The sequence below is a fragment of the Ascaphus truei genome, chromosome 4 (genome assembly GCF_040206685.1).
Source record: "Ascaphus truei isolate aAscTru1 chromosome 4, aAscTru1.hap1, whole genome shotgun sequence".
Lineage (NCBI taxonomy): Eukaryota > Metazoa > Chordata > Amphibia > Anura > Ascaphidae > Ascaphus > Ascaphus truei.
In genome coordinates this window covers 15,249,898-15,276,900 of record NC_134486.1, presented here as the reverse complement: position 1 = coordinate 15,276,900, position 27,003 = coordinate 15,249,898, and the positions used below count along the sequence as shown (strand labels likewise).

The window sequence follows — 27,003 nt, the reverse complement described above, 5'->3', positions numbered from 1 at the left end:
ACTCAAATCGCCATACATCACAAGAAGTATATTATTTAATCCAATAAACTCACCATCAATGAATTACCACACATCACTTACATCCCTAAACAATTAAAATACCATCCATACCAATTACACATTGAACTAAAGCTATCCTAACAGAGAACAACTTCAAAACATAGTCAAAAGTACACCAACAATTACAATATACTAAAGCAAGGCTTTCCATATCCTACTGTACGGCCTGGAAGCCCAAAACTTACATCTGTCTAAAAATAAAATACATTTAGTACACATCAATGCATAGCCACAATGATTAACAATACAGAATTAGAAGCTTTAACAACACTATCATTTCTTACCCTGTATATATATCTGTACACATACATACAGACATACATACAGTGGGAAGAAATGATATGCATTATAAAAAATGAAAACATGAAAAAGCAACACAAAAAACAGTTACATTAAGTACATTTCTTTATTTAACTTACCATTACTTGCCCCCACCGACTCCCGTTGATCAGCTTACTCACGTACCAATCCACGACACCATCCACGACACCATCCACGACACCATCCACGACACAATCCAGGAACAAATCCACGAACCAAACCAGGAACCAATCCAAGAACAAGTGCAGGAACCAATCCAGGAAGCAAGCCACGAAGAAATCCACGAAACAATCCACGACACGATCCAGGAACAGGAACCCATAAAAGAAAAGAAAAAAACAAATTAAACATTAAAATAATAAAACATGACAATCAAGGGTTGTACTAGTTTTATTCTTAGTGAATCTGTATTAAAATACCTTGTTCCGGGGTCTTCTTGATGTCCGGTGCCACGCCCTGGTCTTCAGTCTTCAGGAGGAGGTCCGTCCTCCTCGGCATCTGCCTTCAAAATGAGACGACATAGGCTTTTAAAGGCCTATGACGTCACATTTGTCGTCATATGGTTCCCACGGCCCTGATTGGGCCGTGAAAACCATGTGTTTTGGCCGATGTAAAAAAATTGATGACGTCACTTAAAGGCAATGCCAGCACAGCCAATCAGAATGGCTTTGCTGCTATTGCCTTTAAGAAAACGTCATGAAATGACACATGGCCGGACTCACATGGTAAGCCAGCCAATCAGAGCGTGGCAACTCCATCCCTACTCTGATTGGCTGGCTTACCATGTGAGTCCGGCCATGTGTCATTTCATGACGTTTTCTTAAAGGCAATAGCAGCAAAGCCATTCTGATTGGCTGTGCTGGCATTGCCTTTAAGTGACGTCATCAATTTTTTTACATCGGCCAAAACACATGGTTTTCACGGCCCAATCAGGGCCGTGGTGTGAGGGTTTGGGAGTCACGCCGCCCTCGGCGTGCTCCTCACTCACCTACAGCTCCGACGGTGATCCCCGCAGCACACTCTCATTCCCTCACCGGAGCACCGGTCACTGCTTCACGTGGGCGCGCGCGCGCACGCCAGGACTGCACTTCTAATCTCGGGCTGATGGCTTCACCCGGTCACGCGCACGCAAACCCTGCTATACGGAGGCCTGGCCACACGACGTCGCTCCAACCCCTTAAAGGTACAGCGCATCAAAACATTGCTGCAATCAAATGCACTCAGACTACTGGGCTTTATGGCTCCTCCCATGGGACTCATTCTGGACCTATCCCTGCGGTAGCCTGGCCCTTCCACACACCTCCACCTTGCTGCACTGCTATTGGACCCTCTCTCCTATATATACCTGGCAGAATCACTGACTCGTTGGCTGAGCATAGAACCAGTTGTTCTCACCTCTCTCTGCCTCCTTATTCTATTTCGCAGACTTCCTCGTGAACTGAACCGGCTTCCGCTACGTCTTCCTGTACCTCTGGCATCCCGAACTCGGCATACGGCTACACGACTCTCCGCACCTCTGGAATCCCGATCCTGGCTTACGGTAAACGACAACGTCCCTCTCTCTAACCCCGGACCTGGCTAACGGCCTCTCTACCTACCGTACCTCTCCTACCCCGATCCGGAATCCCAGACCACTCTTCAATCAAGACGTGCCCTCGTGGCTGTGGGTGGCGTTCTTTCCTATCCCACCTCAGCACCGCGGTCCCGTCTCGTTTGTGGTGAGCACATCCTTACATTATGCTCAGCCCACCAAAAATGGACCCCGCTGAGGTGGAGCGGACTTTAAATGCCCATACTGCTCTTTTTACAAGATTAGAGTCTTATCTGGACCAATCTGATAAACGAATGGATGCTTTACAGCAAAGCGTCCACGCCCTTACTCTTCAAGTTCGAGGCCTCACGCGCCAATCTCCACCCGTGGCACCGGCAAATCCTTTCCCGATACCTCCGTTCACTCCAGAACCACGTATTCCTCCTCCCAAACACTACGCGGGGGATCCACAAGGATGCCGGGGTTTCATTAACCAATGTCTCGTTCAATTTCGTCTCTCCCCCTCTCGCTTTGTGTCTTCTGTCTCCAAGGTTGGCTACATCTACTCCCTTCTCACCGACCAGGCACTGGCATGGGCCTCTCCCATCTGGGAACAACAGGGGGCTCTCACGCAGGACATCGATCTTTTCGTCGAGGAATTCCGAAGAGTTTTCGATACTCCAGCACGGAAGTTAACGGCAGCTTCTGCTCTACACCACATAACTCAAGGAGATCGTTCGGTTGCCGTGTATGCCGTGGAGTTCCGCACTCTTGCTGCTGAGACGGGTTGGAACAACGAGGCTCTATCTTCTGCGTTCTGGCAAGGTCTGGCTGAAACTCTAAAGGATGAACTCGCCGCACGAGATCGTCCTACTAACCTGGAGGAGTTAATCGCTCTGGCTATCCGTGTGGATCAGCGCCTACTGGAGCGGAGATACGAACGTTCTCATTACCGTCAACGGGTTCCAAGAAGTCTTGCTCCCACCTTCGTGGCTCCGTCACCTTCTTCCGGGGACATTCCTGAACCAATGCAGTTGGGGGGCAACAGGCTGTCGTCTGCTGAGAAGCAACGTCGGCGCACGGCCGGACTTTGTATGTATTGTGGCAATTCCACTCACGCTTTACCCCAGTGTCCCCACAGACCGGGAAACGCCAGCTCCCAATGAGATCCCGGAGAGTTTCATTGGGAATACTGACCCTTTCTCCCATCGTCCAAAACATCCTTCCTACCAGGATAGTCTTGCCTATAATACTGTCTGGAGAAGGGTTTCACACCCGGGCACGTGCGTTCATTGATTCCGGTTCTGCAGGTAATTTCATTGATGAGACTTTTGCTAGACAGAACAATATTCCATTTATCAACAGGAGGACGCCTGTAGGTCTGGAGGCCATTGACGGTCGACCTCTAAATCCGGCATTCATCACACTACAGACGGTACCTCTTCTACTGCAGTTCGTCGACGTCCATACGGAGATCATTACTCTCGATGTAATCCACACTCCCTCTGCTGAGTTGATTTTGGGTCTTCCTTGGCTCCAACTTCATAATCCTCGCATCGACTGGACGGATCGGGAACCTGTACAGTGGGCTCCTTCTTGTGTCAAGACATGTACCAGGGTTTTCCAGAAGATCGGTGGCGTATCTACCATATCAGAGAAGATCAACTCCTTACCTTCTGTGTACTGGGAATTTCGTGACGTATTCGATAAAGCACGTTCCGAGGTACTACCACCGCATCGGTCTTTTGATTGTCCCATTGACCTACTTCCTGGAGCACCTCTTCCCAGGGGAAGATCCTACCCTCTCTCTCTTCCAGAGACTAAAGCCATGAACATTTATATTGCCGAGAACTTAGAAAGGGGTTTCATCAGAAAATCTTCCTCCCCGGTCGGAGCAGGATTCTTCTTCGTCAAGAAGAAGGACGGTTCTCTCCGTCTATGCATCGACTACCGGGGTTTGAATAATATCACACGCAAAAATCGATACCCTCTGCCTTTGATTCCGGAACTCTTCGACCGCCTCCAGGGAGCTACTATCTTTTCTAAACTGGACCTGAGAGGTGCTTACAATTTAGTAAGGATACGAGAGGGGGACGAGTGGAAGACTGCTTTTAACACCCATGACGGCCACTACGAGTATCTGGTTATGCCATTCGGTTTGTGCAACGCACCAGCAGTTTTTCAGGATTTTGTTAACGAGATCTTTCGGGACATTCTTAATTCATTTCTTATTGTTTACTTAGATGACATCCTCATCTTTTCTAAATCCGTTCAAGAACACATCGACCATGTTCAACAAGTGCTGTTACGCCTTCGGGAGAACCATCTCTTTGCGAAATTGGAGAAATGTCAGTTCCACCTCAAATCGGTGGCGTTTTTGGGATACGTTATCTCTGACTCCGGTTTCAACATGGATCCAGAGAAACTTAAGGCTATTTTGGACTGGCCTCGTCCTACCACTCTCAAAGCCGTGCAACGCTTTCTGGGTTTTGCAAACTATTACCGACGTTTCATCCGCAATTTTTCCTCTACAGTATCTCCCATAACGGCTCTCACTAAGAAAGGTGTAGATCCTTCATCATGGTCTGAAACCGCCATACGGGCATTTGATCTGCTAAAAAAGGCTTTTGTGTCTGCTCCCATCCTCAACCACCCGGATCCTAAACTTCCATTTACCTTGGAGGTAGATGCATCGGACATCGGGGCTGGGGCCGTCTTGTCACAGAGGACATCTCCCTTAGCTAAACTGCATCCATGTGCCTTCTTTTCGAAGAAATTTTCGGCCGCAGAACGGAATTATGATGTCGGGAACCGGGAGCTTTTGGCGATCAAATTGGCACTAGAAGAGTGGAGACACTTCTTAGAAGGTACTGAGACACCTATAACCATTCTTACAGACCATAAGAACCTTCTCTACTTAGAAGGGGCACGTCGTTTGAACTCTCGACAAGCCCGCTGGGCATTATTTTTTTCTCGATTCAATTTTCTCATCTCCTTCATCCCTGGCTCCAAAAATCTAAAGGCGGATGCTCTGTCTCGACAATTCATTGCTGAAGACAAGTCTGAAGAGCAGCTAGAGACAATTATTCCCTCTAGATGTATCCTGTCCGCCAACTCGTTTGATATCATGGGCAAGATCCAATCCGAGCAATCACAGATTCCTATGGGGCTCAAGGTTCCAGAGGGAAGACTCTACACGGCGCCTCAACACCGCAAAAGGGTTCTCGAGTGGTGCCATTCCTCTAAGTCTGCAGGACATCCAGGGATACGGAAAACCAACGACCTTGTTCAACGTACCTTCTGGTGGCCTGAGAGGGCTAAGGATGTGGAGGAGTTCGTCAAAGCATGTGGCACTTGTGCTCGCAATAAAGTACCCCGGGTTAGACCTGCAGGCCTTCTTCTTCCCTTACCCATTCCAGACCGTCCTTGGAACCATATTTCTATGGATTTCATTGTGGAGCTCCCAGACTCCAAAGGAAAGAATACCATCCTTGTGGTAATTGATCGTTTTTCCAAACAAACTCACCTGGTGCCCTTAAGGGGTCTTCCAAATTCCTCCAGGCTTGCGGACATTTTTATCCAGGAGATTTTTCGTCTTCACGGAGTACCTGCAACCATCGTCTCTGATCGTGGGTCCCAGTTTGTGTCAAGATTTTGGAGAGCCTTTTCTCGAAGGTTGGGTATTTCACTTCATTTTTCCTCGGGTTACCACCCACAGACCAATGGGCAGACGGAGAGGGCCAGCCAAAACCTGGAACAATACCTTCAGTGTTTCATAGCCGAGACTCAGGATGATTGGGTAGATCTACTTCCTTGGGCTGAGTTTGCTCTTAACTCCCTTCGCAATGACTCCACTCAAGAATCGCCCTTCTTCATAAATTATGGCTTTCACCCTTCCCGCCTACCCTTCTCTCCTATACCCTCAGGAGTACCAGCAGTTGATAAACGCATCTCCCGCTTAAAGGACTTATGGACAAGGACTCAGGAGAACTTAAGGGTGGCTACTGGGAGACAGAAACTTCAGGCAGATCGTCTTCGACGCCAGGTTCCGGAATTCGTCCCAGGAGACAGTGTTTGGCTTTCCTCCAGGAACATTCGTTTAAAGGTTCCTACCATGAAGTTAGCACCTAAGTTTCTCTGCCCCTTTCCTGTGGTCAAGAGGATTAATCCTGTGGCTTATCGTTTGCGTCTTCCACCCTCGTTGAAGATTCCTTCAGTCTTTCATGTTTCCTTACTTAAACCTGCATTCCGGAGTTCTCGCTTTTCTAAGTCCACGGCATCTCCACTTCCTCTTCTGGTCCAAGGTCAAGAGGAGTACGAGGTTCAGTTTATCCTGGATTCTAGGATCTCCAGAGGAGGGTTACAATATTTGGTTCACTGGAAGGGCTTTGGACCTGAGGAACGTTCCTGGATTTCCCACCGGGATCTCCACGCGCCTCGCCTCGTTCAGGCTTTCCATCGCAAGCATCCCTCCAAGCCATGTCATGGACGCCCGGAGGTCGCCCCTGAAGGGGGGGGTACTGTGAGGGTTTGGGAGTCACGCCGCCCTCGGCGTGCTCCTCACTCACCTACAGCTCCGACGGTGATCCCCGCAGCACACTCTCATTCCCTCACCGGAGCACCGGTCACTGCTTCACGTGGGCGCGCGCGCGCACGCCAGGACTGCACTTCTAATCTCGGGCTGACGGCTTCACCCGGTCACGCGCACGCAAACCCTGCTATACGGAGGCCTGGCCACACGACGTCGCTCCAACCCCTTAAAGGTACAGCGCATCAAAACATTGCTGCAATCAAATGCACTCAGACTACTGGGCTTTATGGCTCCTCCCATGGGACTCATTCTGGACCTATCCCTGCGGTAGCCTGGCCCTTCCACACACCTCCACCTTGCTGCACTGCTATTGGACCCTCTCTCCTATATATACCTGGCAGAATCACTGACTCGTTGGCTGAGCATAGAACCAGTTGTTCTCACCTCTCTCTGCCTCCTTATTCTATTTCGCAGACTTCCTCGTGAACTGAACCGGCTTCCGCTACGTCTTCCTGTACCTCTGGCATCCCGAACTCGGCATACGGCTACACGACTCTCCGCACCTCTGGAATCCCGATCCTGGCTTACGGTAAACGACAACGTCCCTCTCTCTAACCCCGGACCTGGCTAACGGCCTCTCTACCTACCGTACCTCTCCTACCCCGATCCGGAATCCCAGACCACTCTTCAATCAAGACGTGCCCTCGTGGCTGTGGGTGGCGTTCTTTCCTATCCCACCTCAGCACCGCGGTCCCGTCTCGTTTGTGGTGAGCACATCCTTACACGTGGGAACCATATGACGACAAATGTGACGTCATAGGCCTTTAAAAGCCTATGTCGTCTCATTTTGAAGGCAGATGCCGAGGAGGACGGACCTCCTCCTGAAGACTGAAGACCAGGGCGTGGCACCGGACATCAAGAAGACCCCGGAACAAGGTATTTTAATACAGATTCACTAAGAATAAAACTAGTACAACCCTTGATTGTCATGTTTTATTATTTTAATGTTTAATTTGTTTTTTTCTTTTCTTTTATGGGTTCCTGTTCCTGGATCGTGTCGTGGATTGTTTCGTGGATTTCTTCGTGGCTTGCTTCCTGGATTGGTTCCTGCACTTGTTCTTGGATTGGTTCCTGGTTTGGTTCGTGGATTTGTTCCTGGATTGTGTCGTGGATGGTGTCGTGGATGGTGTCGTGGATGGTGTCGTGGATTGGTACGTGAGTAAGCTGATCAACGGGAGTCGGTGGGGGCAAGTAATGGTAAGTTAAATAAAGAAATGTACTTAATGTAACTGTTTTTTGTGTTGCTTTTTCATGTTTTCATTTTTTATAATGCATATCATTTCTTCCCACTGTATGTATGTCTGTATGTATGTGTACAGATATATATACAGGGTAAGAAATGATAGTGTTGTTAAAGCTTCTAATTCTGTATTGTTAATCATTGAGGCTATGCATTGATGTGTACTAAATGTATTTTATTTTTAGACAGATGTAAGTTTTGGGCTTCCAGGCCATACAGTAGGATATGGAAAGCCTTGCTTTAGTATATTGAAATTGTTGGTGTACTTTTGACTATGTTTTGAAGTTGTTCTCTGTTAGGATAGCTTTAGTTCATTGTGTAATTGGTATGGATGGTATTTTAATTGTTTAGGGATGTAAGTGATGTGTGGTAATTCATTGATGGTGAGTTTATTGGATTAAATAATATACTTCTTGTGATGTATGGCGATTTGAGTGAGATTATTGTATTGTTAACATTGATTTGCAGCGTGTACATGCAGTTTACATGTTATGCTACATGTTTACACTGTAAATGCAATGTTTTATGAGGCATGTGAGCCTACAGATTGAATGATTAAATGGAATTTGGTTAGGCAATTGGTTTTTATTTCACTGAGGATGTTATGCATAACTGTTGTAGGCATTGCAGGATGGCTTCACCCCTTAATTACCTTTCAGGTTAGTACCCGATAAGGTGATTAAGGGGTTCAGTGTTATGTTAATGATATTCAAATGTTGTGGCTATTTATAATGTTGGCAACGGACCCCAAGGATGATGCTGGCGACGGAGACTTCTTATTGATGAGGTTAGTACAATTTTCTTTACATTTTAACGGTATTGAATGTGTTTAATAATGGCCAAATAATGTATTATCCCTATGTGGATAATAGTTATTTGGCACATTATTGTACTGTATGTGCTGGGGGAGGGGGTATTAGGCCCAAGGGTATTTGGTAGGACTCCGCTGTGGGTATTGGGTGAGGGTGGTTGGGGGGCTTTGTGGGGGAGGGTATGTGGGTGATGGTGGCTTAACCCCTTAATAACTGTAGCGGTTAATAACCGCTATGGTGATTAAGGGGTTAGGGGACATTAATTTGGATGTTGTAATTCTTGTGTTTGTTTTGCAGAAGCGGATGGGGCATGGGCAGGATGAAGATGAGGAAGGCCTTCATCGTGGCAGTGGGACATGGGTGAGTGCTATATGTATTTAAAGTCTTTATTGTTGTGTATGTATTGTAAATGGACAACTGCACTATTATCCATTTGTGGATAATAGTCATTCTGCCCATTACTATACTGTATGTTAGGGGGGTATAGGTGTTGTTGGGTATATATATATATATATATATATATATATATATATATATATATAATTATTTAATTATTTATTTATTTCGTTATTGTGTGGCTGGGGTGTGTTTTTTTATTATTGTGGGTAGTGGGGGTGTGTGAAGGGGGCATTAGCCCCAACGGTGGTTGTTTAGGGCTTGTGGGTGGGTAGCGGGAGGCCTTAACCCCTTCAGGACCGTAGCGGTATTAACCGCTACGGTCGTGAAGGGGTTAAGTGCCCCCGCATCCCCCCCGCAAGTCCTAAACTCACACCCAGGGCCAAATACCCCCCTAACCCATCCCCGCTACCCACAATAACGCTGGCACGGTGGGTTAACCCCTTCATTGCCTTAGCGGTTAGCCGCTAAGGTAATGAAGTGGCTTTTAAATGCCTTTTTCCTGCCTCGGATGCATGCCGGGGGGCTCCGGTGCGGGTATCAGCTCCGGAGACCCCCGGCATCAATCACAGGCAGGAAAAAGGGCTGATTTTTCCTAAGTGTCGCCCTTGCCGATGCTTCTCCTTCAGCAAGTTGCCAACTTTAGTTGGCGGGCTGGATTGGCCATAAAATCTCCAATCTGGCCTGCCGATCAGCACAGAAAAGCTGATCGGGGCTTACTGAATTCAGGCGGGAAAAAAAAGTCCCGATAAGTGGCTTATCGGCAGCCGGGTGGCGAAATTTTTTTTTTCGGAAGAAAAGTTGCCGATAATTCCCACTTATCGGGGCTTACTGAATCAGGAGGGCAAAAAACGGCTATAAAATGCCGAAAAAGCCTTATCGGGGCTTACTGCATGAGGCCCACAGTGCTCACACTGACACACACTGCTCATACTGCACACACACTGCTCATTGTTCACATTGCACACACTGCACACTGCACACACACACTGCACACTGCACACACACTGCTCATTGCTCGCACTGACGCACACTGCACACACACAGCTCACAGTGACACACACTGCACACACACTGGTCACACTGACACACACTGCTCACTGCTCACACTGCACACACACATACACAGCTCATTGCTGACACTGACACACACTGCACACTGCACACACACTGCTCACACTGCACACACACTGCTCACACTGACACACACTGCTCACACTGACACACACTGCATACTGCACACACACTGCTCAATGGTCACACTGCACACTGCACACACACTGCTCAGACTGACACACACTGCATACTGCACACACACTGCTCATTGGTCACACTGCACACACTGACACACTGCTCATTGCTCACACTGCACACAGTTCACACACACTGCTCATTGCTCACACTGCACACACTGCACACTGCACACACACTGCTCACACTGACACACACTGCACACTGCACACACACTGCTCACACTGCACACACAGTGGTCATTGCTCACACTGCACACACTGACACACTGCTCATTGCTCACACTGCACAGTGCATCACACACACACACACACACACACACACACACACACACACACACACACACACACACACACACACACACACACACACACACACACACACACACACACTGTTACACAGACTCACACACAATCACACACAGTCACACACACTTACACACACTTTCACACAGTTTCAAACAGTTTCACGCAGTCATAGACACTTACACAGACTTACACACACTCACACACACTCTCACACTGTGAAACACTTACACACACTGTCACACAAAGTTACACACAGTCACACACAGTCACAGACACTTACACACAGTTTCACACAGTCACAGACACTTACACACACTTACACACACTCACAGACACTCACACACAGTCTCACACAATTACACACACCAGCACCAACACCCGCTCCCCCCCCTCCTCCTGCACAGGCAGCGGGGACAACGGTGGGGAGAAGGTGAAGCGGGGACCAGAGGGGCATCCCCCCTCCCATCTCACGTCCCGCAGCCTGTCACGCGGTGACAGGGGGGAGCCGGGACCGGAGGGGCATCCCCCCTCCCATCTCACGTCCCACAGCCTGTCACGCGGTGACAGGGGGGAGCCGGGAGCGGAGGGGCATGCCCCCTCCCATCTCACGTCCCGCGGCCTGTCACGCGGTGACGGGGGGAGCCGGGACCTGAGGGGCATCCCCCCTCCCATCTCACGTCCCGCGGCCTGTCACGTGGTGACAGGGGGGAGCCGGGACCGGAGGGGCATCCCCCCTCCCATCTCCTGTCCTGCGGTGTGAAGGGGTGAAGACGCGCTGATGCGGCGGCCATTTTGTATTTTCCGCGACCCTGTTATAAGGGGTTTTACGACAGGAAGGCTTTATTGTAACGGTTAAGCAGTGTGTCGCATGAGGCTGAAGGTGAGTCGGGGGTGGGGTGTTTGTGGGGGGGGGGGTGTTTGTGGGGGGTGTTTGTGAGGGGGGGGGTGTTTGTGAGTGGGGGGTGTTTGGGGGGGTGTTTGTGGGGGGGGAGGGTTGTGGGGGGATGTGGGGGGTGGCGGGGTGGGGGGTGGGTTTGTGTGGCAACGGAGTGTTTTTGGAGTGTTGTGTTGGACGGTATATGAATAAATTTGGTGCCGACAGGAAGGCTTTATTTTTCCGGTGAAGCAGTGTGTCGCATGAGGCTGAAGGTGAGTTATGTTGTGTCCTGCGGTTTTCAGGTGCTTACACAATATATAGAGAGTCTGTACCTGATTCCTTTTGGTGGTAGCAGCTGCTGACGGTTTAGTGCGTTGAGAGGTGAGAGGGTTTAGTGCATTCAGAGATGAGAGCTGTGAAGCGTCGTCTCCCAGAGCAGTGAGAGTTAGGTGCGTTCCCAAAGCTCAGTGAGGGCTGGGAGAGTGAGGCAGTGGTGAGGTGTGCGGGGGCGGGCCAAGGGGGCCTTGAAACAGTGGTGTGAGTGTGTCAGGCCAATGAGAGGTGTGGGGGGTGGGCCAATGTGGTGGTGTCAGTGTGTGAGGGGGTGGTGTTAGTGTGTGAGGGGGCGGGCCAAGGGGGTGGTGTGAGTGTGTGACGCCAATGAGAGGTGTGGGGGGCGGGCCAAGGGGGTGGTGTAAGTGTGTGAGGCCAATGAGAGGTGTGTGGGGGCGGGCGGGGGCGGGTGGGGCAAGGGACCAATGAGATTGCCGCTAGGGACAGGGAACACACCAGGGAAAAATACATACATACATACATACATACATACATACATACATACATACAATGCTTTCAGAAATATATAGTAGATATATATGTAACGGGTATTCCCCCAGTCCCAATCGCAGATAGAGTGCATGTGAGGGGGGGAACCTATATGTTACCTGGTGTGGTGAGTATACCTGCAGGTTCACAGGAGGCCTGAGCCTCCGCTGAAGGGAACCTGGGGTGAATCCTCTGGAATGATCTTTCTTACAGTGCCTCCACCTGTGTAGGATTTTAGGAGTGTAGAATGTACCCCACACAGGACCCACATATAGTAACCACATACACAGAAGTATAAATATAACAGTTTACTAAATGCAGAATAAACATAACACATTACACCCGTATCAGCAACAATAACTGTGTCACTCTGTAATACTTCTCCCCCTGGGGGATAACTCCACACCATGTACCGAAGTCTCAAATGTCATTCACTCTCACTTAGGAGTGTAAACCTTGTACCCACCACCGTGTACCCCCACACTGTGTCCACAGTATAACCCTTGTCCCGTGGTTAGCGCTGCCACAATGTGTGAGTTCTCTGTAGTTGGTGCACTTAATTTACAATACCTGCTCTGTGCGGCTGCACCTGGGCATTCAACAAATCTTCGAAAAGGATCCAACGACCTCCTTGGCGATGCCGGTTCCACCAGCGCGGTGCTCAGTCAGGGATGTCCACTGTGGGATTATTCCGCTCTTGTTGCAGAGTAGGCCTGATCCCAAGCCTCAGAATGGGAAACGCAGCGTCCGCTGTGTCCCTAACTGTGCTACTGACACTAAAAGGGGCAGGGTCCCTAACCTAGGGCCTGTCCCTGCAGTGACACAATCTACTGAGGGGCTCAGGGGCTAACTCGGGCCTAGGGGGCTGCTGGCCTAATGCAGTGGGTCACTGACCCCTGCACCCTCACCTCCTTCCCCTAGACTCTCCTGGCGCTGACTGCCGTGTCTCCAACACGCAAAATGTATCAATCCCTGAGAGTAGGGAGATACTCCAGCACTATTGGCTCCCGGGCGTCATGTGGGGCACTCCTGAGGCTCAAGGGACTTGTTGTCCCTTCCAACAGCCTTCCCTAGTAGGCTAGCCCTTCGTGCGCTTGTCCTCGCGCATCCGCAACTGGAAAGGGCCGCCGGAGCTCCAACTGCACATGTGCGAACTCGCGCAAGATGGCGCCACCCTGCACAACCCCTGCCATTTCCCACCCTCTCCCGGGAGCCGCTGGACACCGCCGCTGCTCCAGCTGAGTGTGTCTTTACAGGAATTTTAAGTGATGATAGCCATGATACCCGGGTTTTACAGAAGGATAAGGCCTCGGCCAGGCTCCCTGCTGGCGTGCTTTTGGCGCGCTGAGGCGCAGGGAAAGCGGTTGCTTTCCCTGGCCTTGCGGTTGCTTACCGCAAGTGCTGTCAGCAGGCCGTCAGGGGGTGGGCCGGGGGCGGGCCGAGGGTGGGCACGTCACTGGCCGGGGGAAGGCCAGTGATGTCACAGAGCTGGTTCGCCCTCATTGGGCAAACCACTCACGTGACCGGCCTGTCGCCCGGCAAGTGGGGGAATTTTAAATTCCCCTAAGACCTGCGCTTCCGCACGCTTGCGGAAGCGCAGGTGAGCCCCTACTAAAGCCGCTCTAATTGCAGCTCTAGGGGCTCAGTGCTGAGCGGGAGCGCTCGTCAGCACGCTTCCGCGAGCAAGCGGTAAACATGGCCGAGGCCTAAAGAAGAATTGATCAAATAATACAGTAAGCATACATAATTTGGAATGTTGAAGATTTAATAGAACAGCATCAGTGATAATCAAGTTAAACATGCAGACTATGATTCTGAAGTAAATTGTTTGGTTCCCAGTAATATTAACAAGGTGGGTTCAAAGAGAACCCAAAAGAATCCAATATCTAGCACTCGCTGGGGAAAGTAGTAAAAGGAGTAATTACTCCAAGAGATATAAATATCTCTAACAAATGGTTTCTAACCAAAGGCTAACCATCAGCTGATATATATATACACATATGTCCACATACAGTAGGACTAAAAGTGACAAAATAATAGAGTTTTAATAAACATATGATAGCAATAAATGAACATATAAAGTGTGGAGTAAATAAAATCCTCTTGGAAGTGTGTGCCCTACTGTATATATAAATATACAACAGTTGGCATAAACCTAATCAGATGATAGGTAAACCCCTATGTAGAGGTAGATGTTAGAGCAAAGAGTGAATATACCAACTCTAATCAAAAGCAACTGGTGTAGCAGCATACAGATATGGGTGTATATGTACTAAAAGGGAAACCTCAGTATATACAAGGAAAGTGGTGTACAGTACTGTATATCTAGTATAGACAAGATGGATTTACCTTTGAGTCACAATAAAGATTCTTGCAATCGCGCTGTCCTCTTTAAAAGATATATATATATTTCAGACCGACTAAGGTGTCGGGTTGCGAGGGATATCCCAAGTATCCCCATCTTAGTGAATGTCTGGCAGATGGGCAAGATGGCGTCCCAGGCCACACATAGTGTCACCAGGTAAGAGGGGCCGGGTCTCATAAGGTAAGCGGCAAAGGTGCGAGGTTCGCACATGCCCATGGCAGAATTAGAAGCCTCCTCTGCCAGGGCTCTGAGGTATTGGCAACTCAGGACAGGTGAGAAATATTATTCCCACAGAGAGATTGGCTGCATGGGTTAGGTATAGGAGAATAGCACTGTGGATATTCTGAACACGATACATAAAGCTTGGCCCCCTGCAGACGCACTTACCAGAACTCCCTCCTGTCTCTGTACGTTCTACCTACCTACCAATTAGACTGTAAGCTCCTCGGGGCAGGGACTCCTCTACCGAAATGTTACTTTTATGTTTAAAGCACTTATTCCCATGATCTGTTATTTATATTATCTGTTATTTATTTGATTACCACATGTATTACTACTTTGTAGCGCTATGTATATTAATGGCGCTATATAAATAAAGACATACAATACAATACAATTTAACCCTATAAGAATCCCTCCAGCCCATCGAGAGTGAGACTCATCCTAAGATTAACACGGTAACTAAGATTGTGACAAGATTCTGGAGTTCGTAAGAACTAAGGTTCCAGGTACCAATACCAAAGAGGCAGAACAAACAAAGCAGCTCCAGCGGAGTAACAGCGGTTGCGACAGGCGCCACTGACCGAGGACTGTTTCCAGCTCTGTTTGCGAGCAACTCCTGCTTCTCGGAAATTGCTCCTCGGTCTGATTTCAAAGATTTTGTTTTGGGAACAAGATATTTCATTTTACCCCATTCCAGTAAGGGTATTTCAAGTGTAATTGTGTATCATAGTGTGTATGTCATTTTGTGGAAATAAATTACAAATAATTTTATCTCTTTGCTCAATCAATGATCCCGATAATTTGGTGTTAAAAGTGCTGGTCTCCCGTGACAATCATTCAGAAAGGGTAAATGGGCATGAAGGGATTAATGTATACCTGCAACCATACAAAGGTCCCAAGTATAAAGAGGGCTTCCTAGCATAAGGAAGTGTGCCCAGATACATGCCCAGGTACCCTGAACCTGAGATACGGGTTCAGGGTGTGCTCCATCTACGTGCTAAAGCTGAGAGTGATTTCTTGTGTGTAAAAAGTTTTAAAATGTATTTTCTAATGTGTGCCAAGAATGAGGCTAGTGAGTGTAAGCAGTATATCCCCTCACACCATCCCTGACAACAGAATAGGGACTTACACATTTATCACACAAGATACAGGAAACAGTATATTTTATTAAAGAGTTATGTTTAATAGTTATATGTACTGATAACCTGTGAATAAACTGTGGGATTTTCAAGTCATGGATTTTGAGGGACTAGTTGGCTACCAAGCTCGGTGCCTATTGGTCTGTGTGGAGTACAGACTAGAAAGTCTCAGGGATGCCAAGGCGTTAGAACTGGAGGGGTTCAGCAGTTCTGCTTGAGTACCCGCATCCTAGGCTAACACAGGGCTATCCGGCCACCATTTGCCAGATCCCAGACTCTGTGGAGCCTGGACAGCAAATGGGCTCAGTGTGCAAAGAGGCAGTGGTGCCAGGTTGGCGCATGCCCCTTTGCAGAATTAAAAAAGGTGCCCTCCCGAATTTACAATACCGGCAAATCGGTGATTGCTGGCAGGAGAATTCCCATGCTCTGATAGGCTGCGGAGCGCAGATTCCAAGTGCCAAACCAACAGCAGCAAATTCAAAGATGCTCTGTAATGAATAGATGCGAGCCGGCTACAAAGATTTTGACTCAAGAATTCTGCTACTGTAAGTCCCACTTTTGAAGAACACAGCGGCCGCGTCTGGCAATGCATGCTGAAATCAGTTCCAGAATTTTCTCTGAGTACCTACCGATCATTGGAAAAGGCCCCTATAGAAGTCATTTTTGTGAATTTCGTTTAAAGGATAGATTTATTTATTAGCCCAGTTCCCAGTAAGTGTGTTAACCCTGTAAATTGTGTTACATCGTGTGTATGTCTTTTCCTGAAATAAATTACAATTTATTTTATCTCCTTGCTTTGCTCAATCAATAATCCCGGTATAAAAAGATGTTGATAAACCTGGTCTCCTGTGACAATATTGTAATGTTTTTTGGGGGGCAGAGGGGGTGAGTGAAGGGCCAAGTACCCATTTCACTGACCCCCTCAGCCACCAATAAAGCTGCTGTTGTTCCTTAACTCCTTCATTGCCTTAGCGGTTAGCCGCTAAGGTATTGGATTTGCCTGTAAATATATTTATAATGCATGGGATTCATGTCGGGGGCCTCCGGTGCTGATATTAATGGATATCCGCTCAGGAGACTCCTGGCATCAATCCAATAAAGGATAAAAGCATCTTTTTTTCTAAGTCCCCCTCGCCGCTTCAGTGAGGAAATCTCTATTCTAGAGCCGCGAATAGCCTCGATAAGCTAATCGGGCTATTACAATTACACAAGTTTGAAAACCTGCAGATAAGTGACTTGTCGCTGTTTGTTTGGTGTTTTTTTTTTCTCTGAATTTTTTTTTGCAGAAAAGGCCTTTTATCGTCGACTTATCGGGGCTAACTGAATAGCAGTTGGCCTTATTGGCGAAAAGGCCTCGATAAGTGGCTTATCAGTGATTAGTGCATAGTTCCCTATGCATTTATTTATTGCGCACTAAGACATGAGGCCAAAAATGGTATTCACTAAGAAGGAACACCACTTTTTTTAAATCGATTGAAAAAATTCACTTTCGTCCGACGTGTTTTTTGTATCTGTGCTTTCGCGCTATAAATCCAATAGTGCGATAACTGCATGGCTCTTACAAGCGATCTTGCAATAAAAAAGATGATTTTGATAATAGTGTGTGGGAGTAGGGGGTCTCCTGACCTGAACTGCATTGTTTTCAGCCTCGGTGACCCCTTCTTCCCGAGATAAAGGCCCCGTTATGGGGTGCCGGTATCCCAGTGCTTTGAATCTCCCGTGTCACGTAACCGTGGGATTTAAATCCTGTACTGGGATATCGGCAGCCCATAACAGAGCCTGTATCACATCGGTTCCCGATGCTGAAATCAACGCGTTAACCTCAGGAGACCCTGCTTCCGCACACTAGTAGAAAAAAACTCATAAAAATAAAAAAAACAATTGTTACTATAGTGGCTATACGGTATTGTATTGTATTGTATGTCTTTATTTATATAGCGCCATTAATGTACATAGCGCTTCACAGTAGTAATACATGTGGAAATCAAATAAATAACAGATAATATAAATAACAGATCATGGGAATAAGTGCTTTAGACATAAAAGTAACATTAAGGAAGAGGAGTCCCTGCCCCGAGGAGCTTACAGTCTAATTGGTAGGTAGGGAGAACGTACAGAGACAGTAGGTGAGAGTTCTGGTAAGTGCGTCTGCAGGGGGCCAAGCTTAATGTATCATGTGTTCAGAATATTCACAGTGCTATTCATATGCTTCTTTAAGCAAGTGTGTCTTAAGGTGGGTCTTAAAGGTGGATAGAGAGGGTGCTAGTCGGGTACTGAGGGGAAGGGCATTCCAGAGGTGTGGGGCAGTCAGTGAAAAAGGTTAAAGGCGGGAGAGGGCTTTAGATACAAAGGGGGTAGAAAGGAGACATCCTTGAGCAGAACGCAAGAGTCGGGATGGTGCATAGCGAGAAATTAGGGCTGAGATGTAAGGAGGGGCAGAAGATTGTAAAGCTTTAAAAGTGAGGAGAAGAATGGAGTGTGAGATGCGGGATTTGATCGGAAGCCAGGAGAGGGATTTCATGAGGGGAGATGCTGAGACAGATCTAGGAAAGAGTAGAGTGATTCTGGCAACAGCATTTAGGATAGATTGTAGGGGAGACAGGTGAGAAGCAGGAAGGCCGGACAGCAGGAGGTTACAGTAATCAAGACGGAGAGAATGAGGGCCTGAGTCAGAGTTTTAGCAGTTGAGCAACAGAGGAAAGGGCGTATCTTTGGTATATTGCAAAGGAAAAAGCGACACGTTTTAGAAATGTTTTGAATGTGAAGGGCGAATGTGAGAGAGGAGTCGAGTGTGACCCCTAGGCAGCGTTCTTGGGCTACAGGGTGAATGATCGTAGTTCCAACAGTAATGTGGAAGGAGGTAGTAGGGCCAGGTTTGGGAGGAAGTATGAGGTGCTCTGTTTTAGCCATGTTGAGTTTAAGGCTGTGGAGGGCCATCCAGGATGATATAGCAGAGAGACATTCAGAAACTTTGGTTTGTACAGCAGGTGTAAGGTCGGGTGTTGAAACGTACATTTGTGTATCGTCAGCATAGAGGTGATATTTTAACCCAAAATATGTTATTAGGTCACCTAGAGAGAGTGTGTACAGAGAAAAGAGAAGAGGTCCCAGGACAGAGCCCTGGGGTACCCCCACAGAGACATCAATAGAGAAGGAGGGGGTGTTAGCAGAAGAGACACTGAAAGTACGATGGGAGAGGTAGGATGAGATCCAGGATAGAGCTTTGTTCCAAATTCCAAGAGTATGGAGAATATGAAGGAGAAGAGGGTGGTACACAGTGTCAAATGCTGCAGAGAGGTCGAGTAATATGAGCAGAGTGTAATGACCTCTGTTTTTGGCAGCATGGAGGTCGTCAGTTATTTTAGTGAGGGCTGTTTCCGTGAAGTGAGCAGTGTGGAAGCCAGATTGTAGAGGGTCTAGCAGAGAATAGGTGTTGAGAAAATTGAGCAAGCATGAGAATACAAGACGTTCAAGGAGTTCAGAGGCAAAAGGCAGGAGGGAGACAGGTCAATAGTTAGAAGACAGGTAGGGTCAAGCTTGCTGTTTTTGAGTAATGGTATGACTGTTGCATGTTTGAAGGAGGATGGAAAGGTTCCAGAGCAGAGGGAGGAGTTAAAAATTTGTGTGAGCATAGGGATTATAGTAGGAGCAAGAGGTTTTAGGAGATGGGAGGGAATGGGGTCAAGAGGGCAAGTGGTAGAGGGAGAAGAGGCGATCATCATCCTCCTCTGAGACAGTGGAAAAAGAGTCAAGGAAGGCAGGAGGAGAGTTAGGAAGAGGTGTAGGATGGGAGGAAGAAACAGAGGGGATGTTCTGACGTATGGATTCCACCTTTCCTTAAAATAGTCAGCAAAGTCCTAGGCAGAGATGGAGGAAGGAGAGGCAGCTGAGGGTGGTTTGAGTAGAGTATCAAATACAGAAAACAGTCGGCGTGGGTTAGACTTGTGCATGTTGATTAGTGCAGAAAAGTAGGCTTATTTAGCTTGCAAGAGGGCAGAGTTGAAACAGGATAGCATAAATTTGTAGTGAAGGAAGTCTGTGAGAGTGTAAGACTTCCTCCAGATGCGTTCAGAGGAACGAGTTTAGGAACACAGCATGCGTGTGTGGGAATTTAGCCAGGGTCTAGGGTTAGAAGGGCGAGTGCGGCAGAGAGAAAGCAGGGCATGTAGATCAAGAGACGAGGACAAGACAGAGTTGTAGTTCCTGACCAGGTTGTCGGGGTCTGTAGCAGAGCTGAGAGAGGAGAGGGAGGAGCGTAAAGTGGACTCAAAGTCAGGTAAGTGAATAGAGCACAGGTTTCTGCAGAACCGGGGGGTAGATGGAGGTGGAGAAGGGGAGAAGCGAGATAGAGAGAATGAGATGAGATGATGGTCAGAGAGAGGAAAAGGGGAAATGGAGAAATTGGAGAGAGAGAAGTTCTTAGTGAAAACCAGGTCTAAGTAGTGGCCATCCTTGTGGGTGCTGGCTGCAGTTCACTGTTGAAGGCCAAAAGAAGAGGTTAGAGAAAGAAAGCGGGAAGCCCAAGGGAGAGAGGGGTCATCAATGTTGCAATTGAAGTCCCCAACAAGAAGAACAGGGGAGTCTAAGGAGAGAAGGAAAGAGAGCCATGATTCAAAGTGAGAGAGAAAGGCAGAAGGGGGATGAGTAGAGGTAGGTGGACGATAGATGACCGCCACATGAACAGGGAGAGGAGAGAAAATCTGGACAGTGTGAGCCTCAAAGGAGGGAAAAGCAAGAGAGGGAGGAATAGGAAGGGTTCGGTACCGGCAGAGAGAGGAGAGCAGGAGACCCACGCCTCCACCCCTGCCATCAGTGCGCGGAATGAGGGAGAAGGAATGGCCACCATAGGAGAGGGCAGCTTCCAGAGCAGAGTCAGACTGAGTGAGCCAGGTCTCAGTTATAGCAAATAGGAGCAGACAGTGAGAGAAAAAAGTCATGTACAGAGAGGAACTTGTTAGAAAGGGAGCGAGCATTCCAAAGGGCACAGGAGAAAGGGAGAGAGGAGGGAGGGTGGCAGGGGATGGGTATGAGGTTGGAGGGGTTGACACCAGAAGGAGTAGAGGTTGCAATTGGCAGGCAAGGACGAGCGCATGTAGGAATAAGACAGGGACCAGGATTGGGAGAGATATCCCCAGAAGCAAGGAGGAGAAGCATGGATAGAAAGAGGATGTGTGAGGATGATTTGTAGGGGTGTTTTTTAGTGCAGGGGATACAGCTGTGTGGTGTCAGAGGATGCAGGTAAGAAAGGAGTTCATGTGAACTGAGAAGTGGGGAAGGAAGGAGAGATGGAGATATATGAATAGAGTTAGATACATACTGAGGCTGGTAAAAAGAAGTGCATAATTTGAGAAGAAGTGAAGTCACAGCAAATATAAATGGAAAAGGCAGCATCACAGCCGTAATGATGCAGTCTGGTATAGATGATATCCTCCTTTCCAGCGTAGTTCAAATGCAGGAATCAGGGCCTGTTGGTGTGTCCACTTCTTCTTCACTTCTTTTGAACTTCCTTTTAAACTTGAGTTGTTCAGTAGTCATGCCACTTATAATGGGCCACTTCCTTTTAAACTTGAGTTGGGCAGTAATCATGCCACTTATAATGGGCCACTTCCTTTTAAACTTGAGTTTTTCAGTAGTCATGCCACTAATAATGGGCCACTTCCTTTTAAACTTGAGTTGTTCAGTAGTCATGCAACTTATAATGGGCCACTTTGAATATGGGCTGCAGGCAGCATAGGGCTGTTCTATCTGGGGTTATATAGGCCTAAAAAGTCACCTGGCAGTGTGGTTCTGTCTGCTTAATTAGCACATCTGAGGCACATTCAAACAGATGGTTTTCTACACAGGGTGTTCCCTGCCTAGGTGGCAACACTTAATTTGATTAGGGGTAGACAGAAAACAGCATTCAAATATGGTTTTTACCTAGCATTGGATCACTTGCATATATATAATACACACAGCAAAGGCTTCAATGAGGATTTAGAGATGTTTTTTACCTAGCATTGGATCACTTACATATATATAATACACATAGCAATGAAGCTGCTTTAATGTAATTTTTATTAATAATGCGCGGGAGCTGGAGATCTCCTGAGATGAACCGCATTTATTTCAGCCTCAGGGAACCCTACTTCCTGAGTTACAGGCCCTTATATAGGGTGCTGGTATCTCCTCCATTTTTTAAATCCCTCGGTCCGTGACGTGGACAATCTAAAAATGGCGGCGATACTGGCACACGTTGCCCCATACTAGGGCCAGTAACTCAGGAAGCAGGGGGTCTCTGTGGCATAAATCAAAGCAGATCAGCTCAGGAGACCCCCAGCTCCCACACATTATTATTACAAATTACATTAAAGCAGCTTCATTACTTAAGACAATGAAGGGGTTAAGGCACTATAGTAGGTTTATTGGGGGCAGAGGGGGTGAGTGAAGGGGGTACTTGGCCCATAACTAACCCCCTCTGCCGACAATAAACATTACAATATGTACTACCCAACAATATACAACTAATCCACCCCTGTACCCCCACATAAAGCATTTCTTTTCTGCACTGGATTGATCACAGGGGCTTGTGGGTGTCCTTATGTGGTCCCCATGGTGTCCGGGGGCCCCAAATGTGTCCGGGGGTCCTCGAGTGGACCCCACGGGTGTCTGGAATTCCCGCTGGCTTGCGGTATCAATCCTGTGCATAATAAAATAAAATTCAAATTGGTACACTCCCCCCCCCGCCCCAATACATACAGTACAGTAATGGTCAAAATGACTATTATCCAGATATGGATAATAGTGCATTTGCCCATTTAAAATAAAACATAAATACACCGCATAAAGTAAATAAAACTTGCACTTACCCCTGCCAGTAAAAAGGCTGTTCTCATCCTAAAAAGCATATACGGAAAACCAGTGTATCTCCTCCACAGCTCGTGCTGTGGAGGAGATACATCGATGACATTCTCATTATCTGGAACGGAGATAATGATTCCTTTGACTCTTTTGTTAAGAACATCAATAATAACAAATTTTATCTGCTATTTACGAGTGAGATTAGTAGCGACCAAATTACATTTCTGGAACTGATCATCTATATTGAGAGAAACAGTATCCTCACCAAAACTTATTTTAAAACCACAATTGTCAATTCAAAATTTACATCCTACTAATGGCCATGAATGCAAATGCACTGACAATATTCCCTACAGTCAGTTCCTCCGCTTAAGGTTCAATTGTGCATATATTAGAATCTTTGAAGAACAATCGGAATTCTTAAAATAAAGATTCAGACAGAAGGGATACAAGGAACAATTAATACTGACCGCATATCAGAAAGCGTTGAATAAAAACAGGGAAACATTGTTTCACAAGAAAGATTAAAAGTAACAAAATGTGGGTAATCTAGTGAGAGGTGAAATTAATACCGTAACTATTAATCCTCTTTCAGCAATTGACACTAGTGTTGATACAAAAAAACTGAAACAACAATTTCCCTATTTTATTAAACAATTCAATAGTTCACCTGCATTAATTAAAAAGGCACTATCCCGTCACTGGTGTATTTTACAAATGGATCCCATTCTCAATGAAGCTCTTTCCACCAAAACCCCTGTAGTTTTTAGAAAATCAAAGACAATCCAAACTATTTTTGCACCATGCCTCCTTAAAGGTACTTATAACATTCAGAAAAAGGATTTAAGAGATACTTTGTACATAATCGGCAATTATAAATGCAATAGATGCAAAATCTGTCTGAAACTGAAATCCGAAAAGATTATAAAATCCCATGTTACTGGTAGTGAGTATCACATTAAACACTACAGTGACTGTCTGTCTACATACATAGTATGTGTGCTGCAATGCAGCTGCGGACTACAGTACATAATCAGAACAAAGCGTAATCTTAAAATACAGATTATGGAACATCTGCACAATATTCAGAACATCCACAAGTTGGAAGAGGCATCAAAACCACTGACACATCTATTGTCCCATTTTAGGGATGTCCATGGATGCAGCATAGAGGGGGTTAACTATATGGGCATTGAGAGAATTAACGAGAACATTAGAGCAGGGGACAGTGATCTCCATATTGCCAGAAGGGAGCAGTACTGGATTTTTACATTGTAAAGTAAATTTCCAGGAGGGTTGAATGATTACATAGAACTTACCCCCTTTCTAAAATAGGGAGGTAATCTTCATTAACCCCCCTTTAATATTGGGCTCACACTCATATTGGCTTGGTCATTTGTTTTGAGTGTATGGGATATGTTTTCTACATATGTTCATGCACTTATCTATTATACTAATGGAACTGGCACCTATGGTTTATGCACGCAGTTACTTACACTTATGTGCGTGTGTGTCTATTTAGAGATTTTACATTCCTTCAGGATAGTTATTAACCCCTGTTTTAAATCCAATATTTTTTTGGTTATGTATATACATACTGTATATGCATATTTTTTTGGTTATGTATATACATATATGTATGCATATATACTGTATATATGTTTACATTTGTTCTTCTTTTCTGTTTTGTCTCTTCTCGGTTCCCCATCCCCCATTTTACATCTTCTCTTTTCTTCTCTCACCCCCCTCTTTTTTCCCCTTCCCATTTACCTTTTTTTGTTGTGATGGCATAGTTTGTTTGTTTGGTTGGTATTGGAACTATGTTTTATTTATTTATCATTATATTAATTGATATTGTTTTATATGCTTCTTTGCATCACTCACATCAGATAAATTTCATATGATCTGTATTACAATGACGGCACCATCACACTCTGCCATTGTAATTGTCCAATTGATCGATATAGAGATTATTATAATTTCTACTTGGGGTTTCTTATGAGATCTATAGACCCAATTGCTTGCAGGAAATTGGATTATATCTGACACACCTGTTTGGAATTTCTGCTTGGAGTTTCTTATGAGACCCAATTACATGCAAGAAATAGGATTATATCTAAATACACCTGTGTGAGATAGTATATTAAAGTTGATGTGGATGCTTTCCACTCTTGCCTGACGAAGTAGATTAGTCTGCGAAACATGTTGTAGTAAGTGCACTGTGGACACTGCATGCAAATCAACCCCTTGGCTAATTGCCACTTGGCTTGAGAGAGAGACTGTGAACTTGGGATACATGCACAAAACAGCACACGGTCGCGCGGTACTGCACATACCCGGAAGTAGCAGTGCAGAGCAAGACGGAGATACTACTCGATCCCAGTGCGCGGGATAGACTGTCTCGAGCTTGGTGTTTCTTCCCTTCTCGCCACAGGTGGGGCAGCATGGACTGTACCTCTTAAGAGCTCACTGGATAACAGATTCATTATATGTAAGTTGATAATTGTTATGTGTATTCACTTTTATTATAATATTATTCAACCTCGGTGCGCTCTGTGCTGTTTGTTTTCTATGACTTGTCTACTTGTGGAGTAATCCTCGGTGGGTCTTCAGTGGAGAAGGGGAATATCTCAATGCACAGAAGCAGCAAAAGGAAGGAGTTGTTTTACACCAGAGACTGTAGGATGCATGAGCGCGGATCAATAAACCCCTTTGCTGTCCTCATCCACATCACCATCTTTGTCCTCCGGGGGCATCGAGAATACAATAAAAAATACAATCTAATGGCCCCTAACCCCTTAATCACTTTAGTGTTTAGCTACCGCTATAGTAATTAAGAGGTTAACCCACCCTCCCCCGCTAACCACCCACCCTACCCTGGGACACCACCCCGCTACACATTGATTGGCACAGTGTTAAAGCAGGCCCATATAATATGGGCCTGCTTTAACACTTTAGGATAAATGGGGAAGTCAAAAAATAACAGGCCCAAAATAAAACACATTACATAAAAAATATACACATTCCAAATGCCAATAAACCAATTGTTTGGCACAGTGATAAATCATGCCCATATAATATATGCATTTTATAACACTATCACAGTCAATGGTCAACCTAAAAAAAAAAGAACCCCAACAATATAAAATTCAATCAAAACAATCACCAAATAAACAACAATAACAAAGTAAACAAAAAAAATACCAGAAATCAATAAAGCAATAGCCAAATAAGCCCCAGAATTAAAAATCAAAACACCAAAAAACCCATAAATAAATTAAAGAAAACTCCAAATTAACACCATTATTAAAAAGCTAAAGACCAAAAATAAACCACATTTAAAAAGCAAATATCAGAAAGTGTGTGCAGGGAGGAAGCAGGTGTCAATTTATATACTTTCGGCTTCAAACTACATGTCACTTGTAAAAGTGGATTACATCAGGCCAAATCCATCAGTGGCTTATGCACATTTCTCCCAAACTAACAAGGGCATAGTCCCCCTCCAGATTTCACACCACGGATCAGATTGGACATGAAATCCCTGGATAGTCCACCTAGCATTTTATATCACATTTGCCCATCTCTAAGGCTTAGTTTACCCTGTTCTTATCACAGTGTCCTAATAAAGTTAAGGAAAGAGAGAGTCTCAGACTGTGCAAACCGTTGCTGAATGCATAGTAACATCATAGTGTATAAAATGAGGCAGTCAGAGAGAAACAAATCCATAATAACAAAACAATATACTGTCAATATTATTTTGTAGGTGTCCGACTTTGATAAAATCCCAGTCATCATTATAAGAACCATAAAAGAATTATGCAAGGGATAGCTGTGAATGAGTAATTAACTACTAAAAACTCATAGTACATTTGATCCTTATTCAGGTCATTCCAAAATGAAACATAATAAAAGAAAATACAATTCCTGGGAACTGGAGAAATGGATGAAAGTGTTCACCATCTTTATAATTGCCATGTTATTATTCACCTACTGTAGATGAAAAAGTTAATGGGATAAATACATTCTGGGATCAGTGCCTGGGTGTCATATCACAAATGTGTTTCCAGTAGTTATACAAAGAAACAGGATGGGAACAGGGATGTAATCAAAATAATACATTGTACTGTAAGTCTTCATACTGTTTCCTTTTTAATTGTATTAAACAAAATGTACTTTATTCAATTCTGCTGTACTGCACCAAAACCAAGTAAAGGGAAGGCAGTGTGCT

At 46.0% G+C, this 27,003-nt stretch overlaps 1 protein-coding gene across 1 annotated transcript in view; it reads right to left on the bottom strand.

The window, feature by feature from the left end:
- Positions 1-27,003, bottom strand: part of LOC142492234 (vomeronasal type-2 receptor 26-like) — a 76,803-nt gene that overhangs the window by 35,577 nt on the left and 14,223 nt on the right. The gene's annotated exons all lie outside the window — the stretch shown is intronic.